The sequence below is a fragment of the Stegodyphus dumicola genome, chromosome 5, assembly GCF_044657685.1.
Source record: "Stegodyphus dumicola isolate Sdum_Otavi_A_Nest chromosome 5, ASM4465768v1".
Classification (NCBI taxonomy): Eukaryota; Metazoa; Arthropoda; class Arachnida; order Araneae; family Eresidae; genus Stegodyphus; species Stegodyphus dumicola.
This window is the reverse complement of record NC_140772.1, coordinates 34,555,575-34,578,427: the sequence shown is the minus strand read 5'-3', so window position 1 is coordinate 34,578,427 and position 22,853 is coordinate 34,555,575. Positions and strand designations below refer to the sequence as shown.

The 22,853-nt window shown below is 34.6% G+C and overlaps 1 protein-coding gene and 1 non-coding gene across 4 annotated transcripts in view; one reads left to right on the top strand and one right to left on the bottom strand.

The window, feature by feature from the left end:
- Window positions 1-22,853, bottom strand: part of stet (rhomboid serine protease stem cell tumor) — a 555,200-nt gene that overhangs the window by 303,311 nt on the left and 229,036 nt on the right. The gene's annotated exons all lie outside the window — the stretch shown is intronic.
- On the top strand, window positions 2,479-2,549 carry TRNAG-GCC (transfer RNA glycine (anticodon GCC)). Its single transcript has one exon. It is a non-coding gene; the product is annotated as a tRNA-Gly (tRNA).

Genomic DNA, 22,853 nt, shown 5'->3' with positions numbered 1-22,853 from the left:
ATATTTTTTTTTTTTTTTTTTTTTTTTTTTTTTTTAGTTTCGAATACTTTACTATGCGTAAAAACAGCGTTTTTCAAGATGGCTGACGTTTGTAAAAACCGCGCCAACAATTGCGCCAACGTAAATCGCCAAAAATCCGTGCAACCGTCTACCAAAGTAGCACCGATTTTTTGATGGAGGTTGGATTGTTGAAGGCTGCAGTGTGTAAGAAATGTGGGTCTGATATGAAACAGAAGTTGAAGAAATCGTATTCGGATGGATTTGTGTATGTTTGTCGCAAAATGGTAGGTGGTAATCAGTGCAACACTGAAATGTCGATAAGGCATAATTCTTGGTTTTCGAAGTCTAAGCTTAAGTTGTTTGAGGTTTTGTTGATCACGTATGAGATTTTGAGAGGCACTAAGACAGGTAGGATTGCAGAGGAGTATGGTTTCTGTAGTACTACTTTAGCAGATTGGAGGCAATTCATTAACGAGACCATTTTGAATTATATTGAGGAGAATTCTGAGAAGGTAGGTGGTGATGGTGTTGTTGTTGAAATAGATGAGTCGAAGTTTGGCAAAAGGAAGTACAATAAGGGTCATAGTGTTGAAGGTCAGTGGGTTTTTGGTGGTGTTGAAAGGGGAACAGGTAAGGTTTTTCTAGTTGCTGTGCATGATAGGTCTCAGGAGATGTTGTTGTCGGTAATTTAGGAATGGATTAAGCCAGGTACGTCTGTTTATTCTGATTGTTGGAAAAGTTATGATTGTTTGACGGATGAGGGTTTTGAGCATTTAAAGGTAAATCATTCTTTAACATTTGTAGACCCCGATTCCGGGTGTCATACAAATACAATTGAAAGTACGTGGAGGCATGTTAAAGCTTCTTTGCCTACGTACAATCACAAAGCAGATTATAAATTTTACCTTGCGATGTACATGTTTCGTAAATCGTGTTTAGCGGCTAATGTTGATTGTTTCAATAAATTTATTGAAATTGCTGCTGGGATAAATTGGAAGGAATTCAAAATTTCTGTATAAATAATTGTTTTTATTAGATTGCCGACACGTATTTTCAATTGTATTTGTTAAAATTTTTGTGTAAATTGCATATAATATGTTATTCAGTGTCATTTATTTGTATTTTTGGTACTTTTCCGTTTTGCCGGCGCAAGCGATAAAGTCGCCAGTAATGGTACAACCGATGCCAAACGGAATATTCTTGCTGGTAACCTTTTACGCCTCATTTTCAAAACAAGTCGCAGCTTTTTCTTATCAGATTGATTTTTTCTTTCAATACTGGCATATAATTACATAGAGTTTTTATCAGATATTTCAGTTTTATGTCTAAGGCCATTTTCGGTAATTAAGTAAATTAGGATGCAATCACAGCGCTTACCCGAAGCCGAAAATATAGAAAAGGTAAAGTCAAGGGTTAAATTCATCAATTCTAATGAGAATGCATTAGCGAAGTAAAGCACTGCAGTTTTACATAATTTCTGAGTAAGCTATTCGTAGAATTGAAATATTTCTTGCATTTAAACTTGTGTTCCAAATTAAGATTTAACTTGAAGTTAATGTAGATAATTACTGAGAGCATTAGATTTTTGTAGAGTAGTTTACGCGAGATGAGATCGCTTGGGGTCACGTGATATGAACCGGCGAATCAGGATGCTGAACCATGAAAGCAAATTAAATTCTTAAATTAATGTTTTTTACAAATTTATTGTCTTTATTTATTGGCTTTTTATAAAATTTTAAGCGATATTAAAATGTTTTTATGCCATCAAAAAAAGAATTCTTAGAACTAACATTTTTTAAATATTTTTTATGTGTGTACAGTATGTTGTCGCTAATAAAGTCTGCTTGGCGAGATTTGCGCCGGCGAAACGGAAAAGTACCGTATTTTTTTATGTATTCATTGTATTTTTTAGATATTCTTTTTTTTTTTTTTTTTTTTTTTTTTTTTTGTATTTAATGATTGCGTATTTTTTATGTAGTATTAATTATTTGTATTTAGCGAGAATCCATCTTGGCGAGAAAAAAAAGGCGCCAAAAACAGGTATTTTGCTTGGCGAGGAAAAAAAGTCGCCAAATTTCCGATTTGGGGGGTATGTCAATGTAGTTCCTTTACTGAAAATTATGAACACTTACGGTATAGCTTAAATTTTCATTGCTTCGACTATATTAATGCTATGTTAACTGTTCAGAAACAGTTTCATCTTTACATCGCAGTACACTGTGAGAGGGCCAAGACTAGGTGACCGAGAGAAAGAACATGTTTGTTCAAGCACAAAATAGGTAGTTATACTGAAAACAAGTTGCCTTTTAATCTAAGTTTCAAAGCAAAGTGCTCATTTATTTCCTTCCGGTTTGAAGAGAAGAAAAGAAAGACATAGGTCATCACGATTCTTTACGACACGAAACATTAATTTTCGACCAAGAGGAGTAACTAGGGCAATGACTTCTTAAGACGTGTTTTACTTAGCATCTCGCCGAAGCATCGGTGGTTCAGTGGTAGAATGCTCGCCTGCCACGCGGGCGGCCCGGGTTCGATTCCCGGCCGATGCAAAGGTTTATTTTGCAGAATTCTTGACTGAATAATTAAGATTTACTAAATAATATGATGTAATTAAGCCAATTCTTTTAAATGCTGAAAAGACGGCAGTAATTCCCGTCGAAACTTAAAATCATTAATACGAATTCAAGGAACAAATTTGCCTGCCACATTGTTTTCAAAATTAAATAAATTATCAAATGGTAAAGTTTACAAAATGATACAATACGCAAAGGAAAATAATTGTGCAATGTTGAAAAGGAAAGATAGAATAGCAGCAGTTAGTAGAATAAAATCTAAAAATCACCAGATAAAATCCAGGAATGATTTTTGCCTGTTATATTACTTTTATACTGTTGCTTGTTTATACAGTAGTTTCCACTTCTTAAAAAATATAGGAAATGTTTTATTAAAAATATTACAAATAACGGAATTCACATGATTATGTTTTTACGAAATATTTCTTAAATAAAGAAATTTGCAGGATAATGTTTTTTATATCCTAAATAAAGATGTTTGCATTTTTCTAAATATTATTTATTTGTATCATTTTTCATATATATACATTTTTTTAAACTTTATTTTATTATTTCGTGTTATTTCCATTTAAAATCTTTTACCAAGTTTTAAATACATGATTTTATGTTGTGTATCTCAGATTTACGGAGATTAATTTTTAAAGTAATAGATGTACAATATAACAATTGTTACAATAATTAAATTTAAGTTTGGAAACAGAGCTCAGTTCGTGTTTTTTTTTTTTTTTTTTTTTTTTTTTTAAATTTTTTTTTTATTTTAAAAATTTCGAACTTTTCGATTTGTTTACTATTTTTAACTCAAAAAATTTTTAAAACACTTCTTCCAAGCGTTATGTTGCAATTTGGAATTTACGAGAAATTCCTGTTTCCTTATTTCCAGCATATCTAATAAGCAATTTTTATTCAAAAACGCATTAAAACTCTTTTTTTTTTTTTTTTTTGTTTAGATCCAAATGTGTCGTTTCGCTTTCTGCGTTGATTCACTTTTCAAACTGTCGCCACCAAATATTATATTTAAAGAAGGTAAATAATGAAGAATCTGCATAAATGTATGAATGTTTCTCGCATCGTTAAAAAACAACAGTACCTAAAGCCATCAGTACTGAATAACGTACTCCTCCAACTGAACATGGGCACTTCGAAGCCCGAATTTTGTTTATTATGTACTTCAAATTTTTAAAACTTTAACAAATTTTTGATAAATAAACTCAACAATTTCAAAGCGAGCAATAACAACACTGTACCGAAAAAAAAAAAAAAAAAAAAAAAAAAAAAAAAAAAAATTATCTCTAGCACCCCCGACTGAGCATCGGAAATTCTAAAGATATGCTATTTTGCTGCTGTTAAATATTTTGTGATATTGCTGCCTTCGCCGGGACTCAAACCGCGAGCCTTTCGAATACGCGCCGAGCGTGTTGATTATATTCTCCTCCTTTTAAAGGGCGTTTGGGGATTAGGAGATCCAATCGCCAAATTCTAGGAGAATCATCATCCACCACCCTTTTCAGTTCGCGCGTCACTGTAGAGACATTACGTTATTTCGAAGCAGGAGAGATGAAAAATAAGCAGAGCCTTCGCCGGGACTCGAACCACGGGCCTCTCGAATGCGCGCCGAGCGAGCTGACCACTACACTACGAGGGCATGCTAAAACGCCCGGAAAAATACCTTATAAGGTAACACACAAAATATTAAAAAACCCTTTTTTGGGCGTAATATAAAAATCTGATCTTTCTTTTAAGCCCAAAGGGGCTATTTATTTGGCTTTCGCATTATGCGTTGGTTCACTGTAAAAGTCTGAATCACTTTTCAAATTGTTGTCACCAAATATTAGAGCCCTGTATTATATTTATATTACATTTAAATATTATATTTAAAGAAATTAAACAATGAAGAATCTGCATGAATATATTTATGTTTATCACATTGTGAAAAAACAACGGTACCTAGAGACATCAAATTTTGAATAACGTAGTCCTCCACTCGAATATGGGTATCTGGATTTTAATTAACAACGATTTGAAAGCGCTCTATTAATTTTAATCGCGTGCATCTTCAAGCACGAATATTTTATGCGAATATTTTATGCGAGGTTTCTTTACATTTCTCGCTGTTATTATGTTGGTAGCGTAGCAGTGCAAAGAGCCCTATGATATCTAACGGTATTTTGAGTCGAATGACTTTGAATGTCTGCTTCACTTTTCAAATCCCGTTTTGAACCCCCCGTGAGAAAAAGGCCCCTTTAGGCGTAATATAAAATCTGAAAGCTTTCAGATTTTTTTTTAATGGTGTGTGGAATCTCTATTAATCCCCCCCAAAAAATAAATGTTAATGTAGGGCAAGGATTTCGGATTATTCAACTATGGCAAAGCACACGAGGGCTGCCTGCCTGAAGGGAGGGATGCCTTCGTGGAGGACTTACTAAGGGAAACTGGCTCGTATACACGCTCCCCATGGGGAAAACCACGATAACGCCCAAGCAGCCAGCCCGTTCGCGGGATTCGAACATCGGACCGAACTACCAGTGTTCAGCGTCTTTACCGCTCGGCCGCTGGTGGGCTAATGTAGGGCTAAAGTGCACACTATATTAGTATATTTGCAGTGGGAAGTATATTCATTTAGCCTGCCGTTTATATAGAAAATAAAAAGCGAAACATTAAATATTTTAGAGATTTAGTTTTGCGAACCGCATGATACTCAAAATACCTTTAAGTTATTAAATAAATTTAAAATAAATTTTTGTTTTCGGTTGCGGTACCTCTAAAAGCGTTGCATGGATCTCACGATTTCACGAAGCACAGTTTGCAGATAACTGTTTTAACATATCATTAGACTAGATCACATTTCGCCGTCTTCGAAATTCGACATAGAAAGTCGACTGTCAAACAATTGTTTTACGGACACTTGATTCCATTAATATAAAACTTATAATTCCCAGCTTTCGATAATGATATTAAACAGAGAAAATGTCTTGTTCTAAATTTAGAAAATGGAAACTCATCAGAAATGCTATCCTTTCAAGCATTCGCGTTCTTATCTTATCCCAGAGAAAAGAATCAACTCCAGAAGCATCTCTCGACAGCCTGAAGGGAATTATTCCAAACAATTACGGCGCAAGAGTACGCAAGGATAATTTCTGTTCGAAAGGTGAGCGGCAGAGCTGTGATAGAGTGTGCTTCGTTTTAATGACTACATTTTTCATTTCATTGTTTGCTATTGTTTATCGTTTTGAACTAGTGCAGCTCTGAAGTTATAAATAAAGAAAACAATTCTAGAAGTTCTGTTACGAGGAAGAGTCAAAAAGAATGGTAACTGTAACGACAATTCGGCTGATAATTAGAACCAAGGGAACAAACAATGTTAGAGAAATGGTCTTATGAAAGACCACTTGGCGGAGTTTATAGAATGCGAAATGTTCCGACTTTTACATTGAAATCATTCCTAAAATAACGCAGTGGTGAAAAGACGGCGATTTTGAATGAGTTCTTCTTCCTATCCTAAAACCGGGAACTCGGTAGAAGGTTTCTATGCTACAAAGAATCGTAGTGCAGTCTTTCCAATATTTTGGGCCGTTACGTTATATTACGTTCAGCTACAAGACGTTTACGTCACCCAACACGCTACCTAAGATCTTTAATTTATCTTTCATCAAGCGAGACGTAAGAAATTACATTTGTATTCCATGTCACCCAGTTAATAGTCATTTTCCAAAGTTTTCATATGGCATAAAGTCTTCAGTTTATTTTCTAAAAGCGCAGCTCTTAATAAACTGAGAGATAAACGAACTGATTAATGACTTATACCTTTTTACTTCCTTGTGCGAAGTAAAAAGGAAGTATTGTAATCGCGAAAAGTTTCACGCAGCATATTTCAACGAAAATATCCGTTTTGTCCGCTATCGAATGCAATTTAACGATGTTTTTGCGTGATATCTGTACGTAATGACAGAATAAAAGACTCGTTTCCTCCAAAAAAAATTAAAAAACTGCTTTAAAATGAATTCTGAACAGAATTTTACGTGGCGTTTGTACGAACGTACGTACGTACGTATCTCGCATAACTCAAAAACGAGTAGCTTCAGAACGTTGAAATTTTGTATATAGGACTACTATAACATGTAGATGTGCACCTCGTATTTTGGTTCAAATCGGCCGCGTCAAAGGTATATAAATATATTTATAAATATATCCACTCTGTTACCCGGCTCAGTGATCTCAGTTTCTTTACTCTTATATGTTTGTAAATTGTACATTTTTTGCTTTAAAAATGGTTGGCTTATGTTGTTCTTATCTTCCGGTTAAGGTTTTTATGCCTTTAGTAAATCTGTATGCAATATTTTTAGAATTATTAACAATTTAAAAGTTGTTTAAGTGCCGCTAAGCCTAATAATTTTTTTGATGGCGGCCATTGCTTGTTTACATTTGAAACAGCAGAGTAGTGAATTTGTTGCCAACCTAGCGAAACTAGCTTCGCAACAACAAAGATAAACGCCTTTATTTATTATTGCGATTTAAATCATGGTTAATCCTTTCTGGAATTTTTTCTAGGAAATAAGTGTTTAAGATTTACTTAATTTTTAATAATTTAATTTTTAATAATAAGTAATTTTTAATACAGATATTTTGAGTTTTTATGTATTTTTGCCTTGTCGCGAAGTGAGACCTGATTTAATTGAATGAGAAATACTCAATCATCTGTGAAATACTGTTTCTTTTTTGTTTTGTTTCCTTAATTTCTTTTATACATTTTTCTAGCTTTATTACAGTATTTGAATAGAACATGTGGCAACGATTAGATAATTCTTTAAATGATACAAATTTTGTGCATTCTGAGTTTTAATATGAAGGAAATATAATACTCTTAAGTGAACCTAGCGCCACAGTGTCACTATGGTAAACAAACAGAGTGAATTTTAAAGAATGCATTTATTCTATTGTGGTTTATGCGCTGTCGGCGAAGTAGATTTAATTAAATCCAATAAGTTTAAACGAAATGCAAGAATAAACGCGTATAATTTAATATTCCGTAAAGGAAGTCATGTGGTGTATACATCAGATTTTTTTATTTTTAACAATATAACGAAATCTCTCATGTGATTATCTTCCGTATAAGACTACTTCTGAAAATGGCCGGCGTTTCGCAGATCATAAATAAATGGCATCATGGAACATCAGTTCTCTAAATCCTTCCAAATCAATCTCCAAAATTTGCCAAACTATGCTATCGCCGAACTACACTTGAGCACAAGAAGTGTCTGATTTCTGGTTAGTTAATCTTTTAGCTATTAATTAACAGGAAACATACTTGGTGTCATATCATTCGGACCCTGGAACCACGGAAGACAACACGGAAGTGACGTAGATGGACCCTATCACACAATTTAAAGACCGCCATGATTCAGTATGTTGGTTAGCCAGTTCCAGCTGCCATATCGTTGGGTTTGGGTTCGAATTTCAGGGACAACAGAGGTGTTTATAAATATTCTTGTGGCACGGGAATTCTTAAAATACCGTCAATCTGAAAGACCTATCCAAAGGCTGGTGTTAGGAAATCCTTGAATCCATCCCTCCACAGTGTTCTGCAACGAAAATCGGATGGAGATGGGCAAACTCGTACTGCGACATTAAGCACTACTATGACCTCACAGTACTGTGACCGAGGCTTTGGCCAACAACAAACATTACTCCTTGCCTCTTTGCCATTATAAAATTCGTGGACGTGATCTGGCTTGTGCTCAGATCAGAAAGATTAATAATTACAACAACACAAAGTAATCACTCTTGAGCCAAATCAGCTTACAGTGTACTGAGTGCTGCGAATATGACTATTATATGAATATGACTGAATATGACTTTCCATCAAATATTCATCCAAAAATAAATAATGGACTTTAAACTGAGAACAAGATTAAAATGTAACATAATAATGGATCTTAAACTGAAAACAAAATTGAAGAGTAAAAGAATAATGACCGAAGGTCATGGTCCATGATATCTTTGTTAGTTTCTAATAGAATCCGCAAATCCACTTGCTACTGTATTGTAATGACACACACACACACACACACACACAAAAAAAAAAAAAAAAAAAAAAAAACTGCATTTATGAAAGGAAAGTGGCAGAACAGATCTCACACGAACTGAGCCCGAAACGGTTGTAGGTGTGGATACTGCAAAAGAAATTTTCCAGCCTATAAGCAGTAAAGAAACTATACGGAACATACAGTGGCCTTTGAACAGACATACAGTGTCTCACAAAAGTGGTGGGACACTTGTGCTTTACAAAAGGAAACTGTAGTAAAATAAATTTAAAAAAACATGTAAAAATTTTTTGTGGGTGTGTTTCATATTTAAATTTAGGAACAATTATTACATAACATACATTTTCTCAAAATATTAAAATATTAATTTAATAAAAATACAATTGCTTAGAACGAAGCAAAAAATGGCTCACATAAGTGATGGAACACTTACTTTTCCATCAAATATTTATCCAAAAAGTTTACTTTTTAAAAGGTTTTAATACTTTGTTGGATTTCCTTTTCCTTTTAAAACATGATTTAATCTTCTTGGGATGGATTCCACTAATTTTTTGTGATTTCTGGAGTGATTTTACCCCATTCTTCTTGAAGCACCGATTTTAATTATTGTTTTGAAGAAATGGTGTGTTTGTGAATTCTTGATTCCAATTCTTGCCAAATATTCTCTATGGGATTTAAGTCTGCAGAGTGTGGTGGTGTTTTATTATTTCAGGTCAGTTATACAGCAGCCAGAGTCTAACGTTCAAAGCAGTGTGCTTGGGGTCATTGTCCTGGTAGAATTTAAAATCATTATGAAGGATCAAATTTCGTGCTGAAGATTTCAAATTTTGATTTAAAATGTCAATATACTTGTATTGATCCATTATACTGTCAATAAAAACGAGATTACCAACTCCAGCGGACGACAAGCACCCCCATACCATAACTCCTTCTCCACCATGTTTTACTGTTGGCACCAAGCTCTGTTTGCGAAATTCTTCCCTGGGTTTTCTCCACACCAAAATTCTACCGTCAGAACCAAATATATGAAATTTACTCTCATCAGCAAATATAACTTCATTCCAGTAATCAGAATTCTTATTTATGTTGGATTTTGCGAAAGCCAGTCTGAGTTTTCTATTCTTTTCACTTACGAAGAATATTTTCCTGGCTGCTCTACCGTGATATCCAACACATCGAATTACTATTCTAATAGTCTCAGGATTAACAATTACTCCATATAATGCTTGTAAATCAGCAGCAACTTTAGGGGCACTCATTCTTGGATTTTTTTTAATATTTCGAATGATAATTCGCTTTATTCCATTGGATAGCTTTGATGGTCGGCCAGGTCTTCTTTTATCCTGAATCATATGATTCTTTTTATATCGTTTAATGATATTGAAAATTGTTGAATGACTCAAGTTAACTGTTTCAGCAGTTTCTCTAATAGATTTTCCAAGTTCAATATGCAAATTAATAACTAATTTTCGAATTTCAGGCAAAGTTTCTTTTCGTTTAGCATTCATGGCTGCACAGAGCTAAAAAAACACAAAATTTCCAAAAAAACTGGAGAGAAACACTGCAGACGATTTTATAAATTATTGCCAATTGCTTTTGAGTAAAGATAAAAACCCCAAAAAATATTTTTATTGTAGTACGTAGTAGTATCTAATGGTGTCCCATCACTTATGTGAGCCATTTTTTGCTCCGTTCTGAACAATTGTATTTTTATTAAATTAATATTTCAATATTTTGAGAAAATGTATCTACTAAATTTAAGTATGAAACACACCCACAAAAAATTTTACATGTTTTTTAAATTAATTTTATTACAGTTTCCTTTTGTAAAGCACAAGTGTCCCATCACTTTTGTGAGACACTGTAGCTCAGGATTTCACCAGTACTTGAAACCGATGAAGCCAAGCAATAGCTTTGAACCAAACAGAAACTGCTTACAATATCATAAAGCTTTCGATAGCTTGGATGGAGATGGAGATGAGCAAACTCATGTTTATATTCACCATGAAAGGAAATGGTGCCTTTTTGTATAAACGTTTGAGATACGGCAAACCTTCAATCATGAACAACATTTTACAGATTCTGCAGAAAAATATGATCAAGTGCATCACAAATGGAAACATACTGTATGGTATGTTTCCATTTGTGTCGCTCAACTAACAACTCCGGAATTTGAGGATATTCAGCTGTAATGACTTTGATGACGTCAATAAGGCCGAACGTAGGGCTTGGTATCATATTACCCAGATTTAAGGCTGTGTTGAGATCATGGGTGTTTTTATCAGATTTAAAAGTTAATTGATGTCGCACTATATTCCGATGCTGATCACTGCGTGTAGCTGTGGATTTCAAAATGGAAAACTTTCAATTTCAAAATTTCAGAATGGGAAACTCAAATCCTATGGTATTTGAAGGAATGTAAACTGCAGAATGCCCATCAGTTGTAGCAATAAATACATCACCATTCCTTCAGTACTTTTATTGTTACTGTACTACGTATGTCAACGGGTTTGATCGGGATGACATGGCATTTACATCCTGTTAAGAAATTTCACGTACTTCTTCAAATAGTAAAGTAAAGCTGTTCAAAGTTATTTTAAAACGAAATGCATTTATTAAAGACAAAATCAGTATACATTAGAAAATAGCAGGAGTTGGTCTAAGCACCTCAGCAAGAAAACCGAAAAACAGTTGCGCTCCTGTTCCCATGATAAAATGATACATTTATTCATCTTTAAAATTTCTTTATAAAATCAAATTCTGTTTCAGTAAAAGCTCTCTTTGAAAATTAAAAATTTGTATATTTCGAAAAATACCGAACATTTGAAAATAACAGGCATTTAGTTGCCACTTGAAATTTTATCTTTGACGATGTGGCCTGTATGGGTTTAAAACTTTAATGTCAGTAATTGGAAACAAGATTTAATGATGTAAGGAAAGGATCTGTTGAGGTATTGAGGTAAAAAACTTAGATTTTAATCTAAAGAAAAACACATTTTAGTCCACCCCAGAAAAGTTTTGGATGATGGAAGCAGTGTGCTCCTCTTTTATGGACATTTGTCTAACTGCGACAATAGCAACAATTTAACCTGATGATAAAATATGAATCCTAAAAAATTTTTTATTTTTCAGGTAACAGGTACTGGTCGAAATATGTAAATGAGATGAATTTTAAACAGGAAGAGTCTAAGTTAAGAAAAAATCTGATGTGTACACCACATGACTTCATTGTACGGACTATTAAATTATACGCAGTTTTTTCTTGAATTTCATTTAAATTGATTGGATTGAATTAAATCTACTTCGCCGACAGCGCATAAACCACAATAGAATAAATGCATTCTTTAAAATTCACTCTAGTATTTGTTTACTGTAGCGACAGTCTGGCGCTAGATTCACTTAACAGTATTATATTTCGTTCATATTATAACTCATAATGCACAAAATGTATATCATTTAAAGAATTATCTAATCGTTGCCACATGTTCTATTCAAATACTATAATAAAGCTAGAACGATGCATAAAAGAAATTAAGCAAACAAAGCAGAAAAGAAACAGTTTTTCACAGACGATTTAGTATTTCTCATTTAATTAATTCAGTTTTCACTTCGCGACAAGGCAAAAATACATAAAAACTCAAAATATCTGTATTAAAAATTACGAAGTAAATCTTAAACACTTATTTCCTCGAAAAAATTCTAGAAAGGATTAAGCATGATTTAATTCGCAGTAATAAATGAGGCGTTATCTTTGTTGTTGGGAAGCTACGTTTCTCTAAATTGGCAACAAATCCACTACTCTGCTGTTTCAAATGTAAACACGCAATGGCCACCATCAAAAAAAAATATTAGGTTAGCGGCACTTAAACAACTTTTAAATTATTGATAATTCTAAAAATATTGCACACAGATTTACTAAAATCATAAAAACCTTAACCGGAAGATAAGAACGGCATAATTCAATCATTTTTAAAGCAAAAAATGTACAATTTACAAGCATATAAGAGTAAAAAAACTGAGATCACTGAGCCGGGTTACAGAGTCGATATATATATATATATATATAAATATATTTATATACGTTTGGCGCGGCCGATTGCAACCAAAATACGAGGTGCACATCTATATGTTATAGTAGTCCTATATACAAAATTTCAACGTTCTGAGGCTACTCGTTATACGTACGTACATACGTACGTACAGACGCCACGAAAAATTCTCTTCAGAATGAATTTTAAAGCAGTTTTATAATTTTTTTGGAGGAAAAGAGTCTTTTGTTCTGTCCTTACGTACAGATATCACGCAAAAACATCGTTAAATTGCATTCGAAAGCGGTCAAAATGGATATTTTAGTTGTAATATGCTGCCTGAAACTTTTCGCGATTACATTACTTCCTTTTTACTTCGTACAAGGAAGTGAAAAGGAAAATTGATAACTTCCGACGGCTGGAAAGAACTGCTGTAGTCGTATTCGTTGTGGTGAGTAGTATTTCTGCTAGATGCTGATATTCCCATTTGTTGCTGAATAATAAGGAAATTATTTCATAAAAATGTACCTATTTAGAAAACCTAAAACAGAATAGAATATAACTTGTGACATGGAAACGCTGGGAGGATGTGATCATTTTTTCATATTTTTCCTCAATCTAAGGGCGACTGAGGAGAGTTTTAACGCCCCGTCGACCAAATCAGGCGCCGACCACTTTTTATCCTCTATAGTTTCTGTTAGGTGCCATTACTTTGTGCTATCCGAGATTCGAAGTACGTATCTTCTGTTTGCCAGCTAAACGTATTAGCGACTTATATCACTAGATCACACACGAGGGAATGCGACAATTCCTTATAAAATGACGTTAAATAACGATCTTTACGTTCTCAGAAACAGGAGACATTTTTAATGGTTGTCTAAGAGGGGTGGCAGCCACAATTTCCCTGTATTTTTACACAAAACCTGCCAGTAATAGACAGACACTGAACTGTTTATTACTAGCCACAATAATAAAATCATTACTTTTCGGCAGGATATAATATTTTTTTAGTTAAATATTAACGACTCGCAATGTAGTTTAATTCAAGCGGAGACGATTTATATTTAGAATCACGACAAATTACTTTTACATCATTCTTTTACCAATACTGAAAGAAAATGCATTACCCATCTTGGATTCTCATGAAGATGAGAAATAAATGAAAGAGCTATAAATTCTACCAATTTTCAAAACTCAGGATCACCACTACGTATTTTATCATTATTCAAAATGAAACTTCCTTGTGAAATATTTGCAAAATAAAACCTGCGTAAAAATCTAAATTCCGATTTCAGTATGCTTATAAAAACGAAATACGAAATAAATGGATAAAGCTCTTACCAAAACATTAACCGCAAATCGAGGTCATATTTTTTTATTGCAAATTGATAAAAGACTTTAAATTAATGAAGCTACATTATGAAATACACAGCATAATAAACTGTCATGGCGGCTGTACCTTTTAATTTATAAAGGAAGAAATATTCTTTTATTCATTTGTGTCAAATCCAGGTGGATTTGAATACGCCGAGAAACATAGTGCGTTTTAAAAGTAAATATCGAAGGGACAAGAAAAAATGTTCTGTTCGGCGAGGCAGTTCGAGCAAACTTCCGAATAAAATTGTGCGCCTGTAAAGGGAAAAAGAAAGAACAAATCTGCATACGATTTCTAAAGTAATTTTTCATTCTTCCAAAGCGGAAAAATATTCCTTTCGGACGAAGATTCTAGTGTTGCCACTAGTTCGAAACAAAATGCTTGAAAATGTAAAATTCAATCTCTTTTTCTTGAATAAAGCTTTTACGTTACTAAAGATGGTGAATGGAAGTTTTTTACTTTGTGTTCCTATGCAACTGCATATTAAAATGATCATTTGACAAAAAAATTTTGTTACTATTAACAGTAAAATGAAATTTCCTGATAATGAAAAATTCAAGCAATTAAGCTATGACATCAATAAAAAATCTGATGTGTACACCACATGACTTCCTTGTACGGACTATTAAATTATACGCAGTTTTTTCTTGAATTTCATTTAAATTGATTGGATTGAATTAAATCTACTTCGCCGACAGCGCATAAACCACAATAGAATAAATGCATTCTTTAAAATTCACTCTAGTATTTGTTTACTGTAGCGACAGTCTGGCGCTAGATTCACTTAACAGTATTATATTTCGTTCATATTATAACTCATAATGCACAAAATGTATATCATTTAAAGAATTATCTAATCGTTGCCACATGTTCTATTCAAATACTATAATAAAGCTAGAACGATGCATAAAAGAAATTAAGCAAACAAAGCAGAAAAAAAACAGTTTTTCACAGACGATTTAGTATTTCTCATTTAATTAATTCAGTTTTCACTTCGCGACAAGGCAAAAATACATAAAAACTCAAAATATCTGTATTAAAAATTACGAAGTAAATCTTAAACACTTATTTCCTCGAAAAAATTCCAGAAAGATTTAAGCATGATTTAATTCGCAATAATAAATGAAGGCGCTGTTTTTGTGTTGCAAAGCTTAGTCTCTCTAGATTGGCAACAAATCTACAATTCTGCTGTTTCAAATGTAAACAAATATGTCCGCCATGTTATTTAAAACTTAACTGCACTTAAACAACTTTAAAATTGCTGATAATTCTAAATATATTGCACATATATTTACTAAAGGTATAAAATCCTTAATCGGAAGAGAAAAACAACATAATTCAATCATTTTTAAAGCAAAAAATGTACAATTTACAAACATGTAAGAGTAAAGAAACTGAGATCACTGAGCCGGGTAACAGAGTGGATATATATATAAATATATTTATATACGTTTGGTGCGGCCGATTGCAACCAAAATACGAGGTGCACATCTACATGTTATAGCAGTCCTATATACAAAATTTCAACGTTCTGAGGCTACTCGTTTTTGAGTTACGCGAGATACTTACGTACGTACGTACATACGTTCATACAGACGCCACGAAAATCCTCTTCAGAATTCATTTTAAAGCAGTTTTATAATTTTTTTGGAGGAAACGAGTCTTTAATTCTGTCCTTAAGTACAGATATTACCCAAAAACATCGTTAAATTGCATTCAGCGGTCAAAATGGATATTTCCGTTGAAATATGCTGCCTGAAACTTTTCGCGATTACAATACTTCCTTTCTACTTCGTACAAGGAAGTAAAAAGAGAAAAAATACTGATTTCTATCAAATTAATTGAGCTTTTGGAACATTTACAAACAGGATATAAGAAAGGGCGGCTATATGTCTTTTCTTTCACTTAAATATTAATCCTGGATATGCTTAAAATTTAGCATTTTATTTGCCATATCCGAAAACCTTAAAAGCGTCCACTATAGAGACCCCACCAGCCGGCCGAACGGTAAAGTCGCTGAACTCTGGTATGTTTTCCTGGGTTCGAATTCAGGCAAATGAAAAATTCAGGCCTGCGTGAGCGTTTCCGTAGTTTTTCCATGTTTTAACGCAGGCACAAGGTAGTTTCCATTAAAGGGTCCTCCAGGCATCCCTCCCTTAGGAAGTTAGCCCTCGTGTGTTTTGCCACAATCAAATAAACTAAACCAAACCGTATACGCTGTTGGCGATATATCATCAGATTGGCGACTAAAGATATATTGATCCGCTATATTTTGTCTTGCTTCTGTTGTGCACTGAGGAAGTTAGGCTAGAATTATATTACAGTACAACTCCAATTATTCAAACTCTGACTATTTGAGTCGCTGATTAACCGATTCGCTTTCAGAATTTAAGAAAAAAATTAAGACGGAAACGTAGTATTGGACACAATCAACGATTTCAAACATCAAAAGGAGCAAACCTACACTTTTAAACTTCGTGTCACTGCTTGGAAACAAGATGGAAGTTCTTCAAGAAAATCAATGCAGCAACAAATGAAAATTTAGAAGGTATCGTTTTCAAGTGTTTCTTGCAGCAACATTCTATGGGAGATTAAAATTGCTGGAGTGCTCCCCACCCACCTGATCACGAAGTGATTTTATGATCTTAAAGGGGCACCCATAAAACCAAAAATAAGTAACCAAGAAAAATATATGTTAGTATAAGAAAACAAAAATAAGGAAAGGTACATATATAAGGACAACACAAACACAAAATACTACCAAACAAACAACACATTGGAATTAACAGGGCACCACACATAAACACTAAGAATTAAAACTCTTTAAATCCCAAGTGTAATTAAAAATTTAAATTAAAACTCCTAAAACTTACTGCACCACCAATAATGCCCACCAAAGTAAATCCCTCAAACCAAAATGCCAACAACTTGCCCATTATTATTAACAAAGCGCATTAGAATTCTTGAAAAATGCTTAAAATGTTTAAAATTCAAATTCTTAATATCAAATGATACATTATTAAAACTTTTTCTAATAGTATCTATTAGCGGACGGTCCACCACGAAGTGTCTGGCATTTCCTGGAACACCATAATTCAAACATAATTCATTGTCTTGTATATTAAAGCTATTCAAGTAATATGGAACCTCCCATCTCCCGTAATCAATTAATTCATATTTATATTATTGTAAATAAACATTTTATTTGAAATATTAATATCTATGAGTAGGTGTTTCTTCCTATCAGAGTTTTCCCAAAATTCTTTAGACTCATTATTAAAATATTCTTTCATGAGAGTTAAAGCTACTCGTTTGGAGCCAGATATTTTCATAAATGGTAGTATGTTCACTTTAGTAACAGCCTCCTTGGCCAGAATGTCGGCCCTCTCATTTCCGGTATACCGAACATGGGCTTTGACCCAGCGCAACACAATTCTATGGGAAACCCAATTTCGGGTTCTTTATGAAAAAGCTAAGCTCAAGGTCAGAACCTTGGTTGTTCATCCTTTAAAGCAAATAAAGGCTTCCTAAGAAATTTTAAGTGTAAGCAGGGTGTCCGTCAAAGAGCTTACTTTGACCAAGATGTTCAGCAAGCAATGACTTTCAGCACTGGTAAGTACTGTATAGTACGCTATATAACTGTAATGTTGCGCGCTTCCAACCTGCACGCAACAATAGTGGTGACTGCTATGAACTGGAAAGTATACAAAGTCTTGAGAAGGGTTTAAATCCCTTTTTATTCAACTTTAGAAATTACAGATGCGTGCTCTTGACGCTCACAAACTACGCAGACTCGGCGGTAAAATAAAAATAAAAAACTAAAAATGAATAATAACAAATGACTACCTACGAGGCTCTCTAAACGTAACTAACCTAACCGCGTTCTAAGATACTGCTGATAATTCAGCAAACTTCTGAATATTACGTTGAAACATTTAACTATCTACCGAGGCAAGCACACAGGCTGAAACGCGTGGTTCTTCAATTTCTAACTAGCCACCTCTACGCTCGTGAAGCAAGAAAGCACACTTTCGAACTCGCTTCCCTTCTATTTAACTCAGAATACTTCCGATGACAATTTTGAATACTTTGCGCGTTCTACTAAAATTTACATACTCTGGCATTGGCAATTCCAGGGGAAAGTAAGGAATGACAGGAAAGATAGTTTAAACTTAAAATAAATGTTAGTTAAAATAAATATAAACCCTATATAACAAATAAGCAAAATTGTTGCTTTTTCATTTTAATTAGTTAAAACCTCTTTTCTTTAAAAGTAATTTTTTCTCTCATTTTCAACATATAGTAATTAATTAAAATGTACGTAGACCCTTTCTTCGGAAAAAATCCAATTATGTGAATTTTTGATTACCAAAATAGGATCTGGTCCCAGTTGATTCGGGTAATTGCAGTTTTACTGTAGTTATTTATTTGTCATACTTCAGGACTACTCTAAATTCAGGACTCAGATAAGCTTTGTGCGGGTTATTCCCGCATATACTTAAAGACCGGCGCTACACATTTTCCTGCTCGGTGAGTGTGGGTCCTAAATGATTGTGCCAGGCCCCTCCTTAAATTCTAAAATTTTTGCCGTCACTAGATTTTTGCGTCTCAGTACCTTCCCTGAATTCTAAAGATTTTGCAATCTCTTAATTTTATTGCTCGGTGCCTCTCTAAATTCAAAAAATTTTGCCGCCTGATAGGACCTTTGGCTTTCACCCTGGGCTTATCTGAATAAGAAACCAGCTATCCTGAATCAAACAGCGCTAACTTTAACTTTATGGTCTGTGAGTATCATTTACAGCAAGAATGTCAAACTCGCGGGCCGCATGTGGCCCACAACAAATATTTTTGCGGCCCGGCCAACATATCGGCAAATAATAATATATAATAATAAAATAACATATCGACGAAGAAAAAAATGAAATGTTTACTGCTAAGTAATTAACGATAATTTATTCAGTGTTGTTAGATTACTCACAGCGAGCTGACACACAAACTACTTAAATTACAAATGCGTGTGAGTAGCTTGCGTTCAGCTACCTTCGGCTTTTGGGGAACACGTGCACTCAGAACTTGTACACATCCCCCGATAGCCGAATGTGGCCGAACTCATGGTCTCAGTTTTCCAATCAGAGTTTTGTATGATATTTTGCTTTATTATTAATTATTACTTAATTCATATTGTTACGGATTTCATAGTTATTTATTTATTTAGTTTTTTTTATTTAGAATTGTAATTAGATTTGCTTCATGTTGCCTTAGCAACGCAGACGATTTTTGAAAAGACAGCTGCGTTGGAAGGTTAAAAATTAGAACAGCGCGTGCATTTAATACCTAATAAATAAATATCTCGTAATTGCTGTTGCCATCCACAAAAATCCAGATATTTATAGATGTTTCCAGTATATTCGAGAAATTAATTATAAAGCTTATAAAAGCCGAGAAACCGGCCCGCCTAAAGTTAAATCTTGTTTGTTTGGCCCAAGTATATTTATGAGTTTGACATCCCTGATTTACAGATTTGTTTCTGCATGTAAGAAGAAATTTCCTTTTCTCCATTTAACACACCAACACTTCGCAGCGCAGCTGGCTTAAGTTTGTGATCCGCCAAACGTAATGTCAATACAAAAGGCTGCCATGCTTTTCTAGTGTTCAATTACTAATATTAAAACAATGTTCTAAACATCGCTGGGTGTGTTATTTCTGAAGCTCCTGTGTGTTGAATAATCATGCGGTAATGAAAGCAAAGTGTAATACAAAATGATTCGCTATGTTGGCATCAGAGATAATCAGCAAGTTAAAATCAACGGTGTTTCGATGCAGAATTTTCGATTTTAGATGTATGCCAAGCCATTAAAAAAAGGTTAGAGCTAAATTATTGATCATACAGATTTATGTTAATAAACGATTGTGTTTCTTCAACGTGGAGATGGCCCACCAGCGGCCGAGCGGTGAAATCGCTGAACACTGGTAGTTCGGTTCGAGGTTCGAATCCCGCGAACGGGCTGGCTGCATGGGTGTTTTCGTGGTTTTCCCCATGTGTAACGTGTATAAGAGCCAGTTTCCCTTAGAAAGTCCTCCACGAAGGCATCCCTCCTCTTAGGCAGGTGACAGGTGACGGAGGACGGGGACGCATGCCGTCTAACAGAGGTAAACAGGCATATGTCCCACGCCCTCCCCTATCCAGAAAAATGATCATGCATTCTCCCCGGGGGGAATCGAACCCCGGTCTCCCGCGTGACAGGCGGGGATACTCACCACTATACTACCGAGGACTCCCTCCTCTTAGGCAGACAGCCCTCGAGGTTTTGCTATAATCGTTTTATTTAGTGCTTAAATGAAATAAGGAGTCAGGACCCTCCGCACGTTTTATTATGAAAAATATCAGACGCGCATGCGTGGAATATTAAACATACATAAAATTCCTAAAGACAAATTGTTAGTGCTCATGAGGCCTTGAAATTTAGATCAGTCCAAAAGTGATCAGTAGTTTCCAGTGATGAAATGAATGAAATGGAAAATGAAATTTCTACACTAAGAAGGAATTGTGCTAGATAAACGAAATTTGGAAGGCGTATTTACTATCTGAAAGATGACGTCTATTCAAATTTCGCGCTAGGCGAATAAGTGTGCCGCTAGTGGCACCATTAAATTTAACAATAGGGCACTGTGAACATGCGAACCACTTTTTCATTTAATACGCGATTTAATCTTTGTATGCTTTATTTACCTTTCAAATTTGGAGTTGTGAGAGCGAGATTTGAATCTTGGGAACAATTTTGAAAATGCCTTTAAGAAAAGAATTTATTAAGCCTTAATGCCTTTAAGAAGATAGCTTATTGAGTTTGAACGAAGCGGTGTAATAGGACTATGAGAATGTAAATTTTCTTTTCGCGATATTGCAGAAATTGGCAGGGATGTATCCAGTATGCATACGTGTTGTCAGAAATGTTCACCGAAAGACAGTGTCTCAAGAAGGCCGGCATCAGGCCCCACACGCCAAAAAGAAAGACCGTTACTTTTGCCACATGCCTGTGGCGCAATGGACTGTACCTGTAGCACAATTCGAACTTTTTACTAACATCAGAGTGATGCAGCGAACGTTCTATAAACTTGGTTAAATACTAGACTCCTTAGATTTTTTTACAAGTAATAATCGTTCGGGTTGTTTATTCTTCCATCAATAAAATTTCGAGTTCCATACTCAAGGACTCCATTCCGGATATGAATTCCTGGGGTATTTATAGGATTCCTTGCCAGTGTGGTTTAATTTACATTGGCCAATCTAAGAGAGCCTTAAAATTTCGCGTCAAGGAACATGAGGCATATGTTAAAAAAAACGAAACACAGAAGTCTTCTGTTGCTCAACATTGTTGGTCCGAAAATCACAGTTTCAATTTTTCTGCTGCCAAAATTACTCAAAAAACATCTTCCATTGGAGAACTGGATTTTCTAGAGGCATTTCACATTCAAAAAAATCTTTCTGTTCTAGTTAACGATCCTAATTCCAATCCATCTTTGCCTTCGGCCTTTAAAGAAATTATGTTTTAGTTCTGGTTTCACCAACAGATGGCGCCACTTGCTTATTCTTGTCCAGGCTTTCTTATATTATCTAATCATTATTTCCTATCTTGTTCATTTGCGGTTTTGCAGCTGAGGATGGTGGTTCGGTAAAACCATCGAAACTAGTCCTGTGAAAATTTTGTGAATTAACGCTGATTTTTGTTGTTTGACTTCTGAATTAGTAGTAATTAGGTATTCGTAATTGCAAGTTGGATGTGTTGATCATTACGCTGGGAGGTTACACACATTAGAAATGTTCTTAATTCCTTAGTCTCCCTCCCGGCATTTAAAGGGAGACTAGGAGAGAAATATACGAGTCGGTCAGACTAAGATTATGACCGTCCAGCACATTCGAATTCAAGCGTGACCGTACAATGATTAGATACTTTTGTGAGCAGTAATGCTGAAAAATTAATCATGCACACCCTAGGAACTGAACTCGAGCCCTTCTAAAGTCTAGCTAAGATGTGCTGATTACTAAATTACTAGCAAATACTGTTAGAATGTCTTTAACTTCCTACGAAATAAGAAAGATCCAGACAGGCTTCCAATTTTATACATTAGTATTAGGATCTCCAGTATTAGTGCACTTATATTATTGTCACGTTGATATCTGGGAAGTATCATTCCTCTGTAAGAGAAAACCTATTCTTTCCGAGTAAGAAAATCTGTTCTAGATTGGCGAATGACAGGTTATTAAACTAATACTAAAATGGAAGTGAGTGGATAGGTTTTCAGAAAATCGCTTCGCCCTGGAACGGTCCTATCCGGAGCAACGACATTCGCGACCATAATCGCTCTTTGACGGATGATAAAACACGAGACCCAGGTGGGCGCGGTTTTAATTTGTCACGCGCGGCTGCTCCATAGAAGACAAATCGCCGGCGAGTAAACGGACCACACAGGCGATCCGCAAGATCCCCCAGGATTCTGACGATTCGTCGACAATCCAAGGAATGAATGAGACCTTAGCTGTCTCTTTACCATGAAGTATCCTAGAACTAAATGTGCACATTCGATGAAATCTCTTTTCGATGTATCTTCTTTAATTCTGTCGCAGCATCCAACAATACATCTTGTTTCATTCATACACGAAACTCTTAAAAAAATTTCTCTTTTTTTAGTCCAAAGGGATTTGAATCCCGAAGGACTATTAGTTTCGTTTTGGCATTTTGCGTCGGACTCATAAATGTGGGTTCGCTTTTCAAACTGTTGCCACAAAGTGTTAGAGTCCTGCATTATATTTGAAGAAATTAAATAATGAAAAATCTGCATA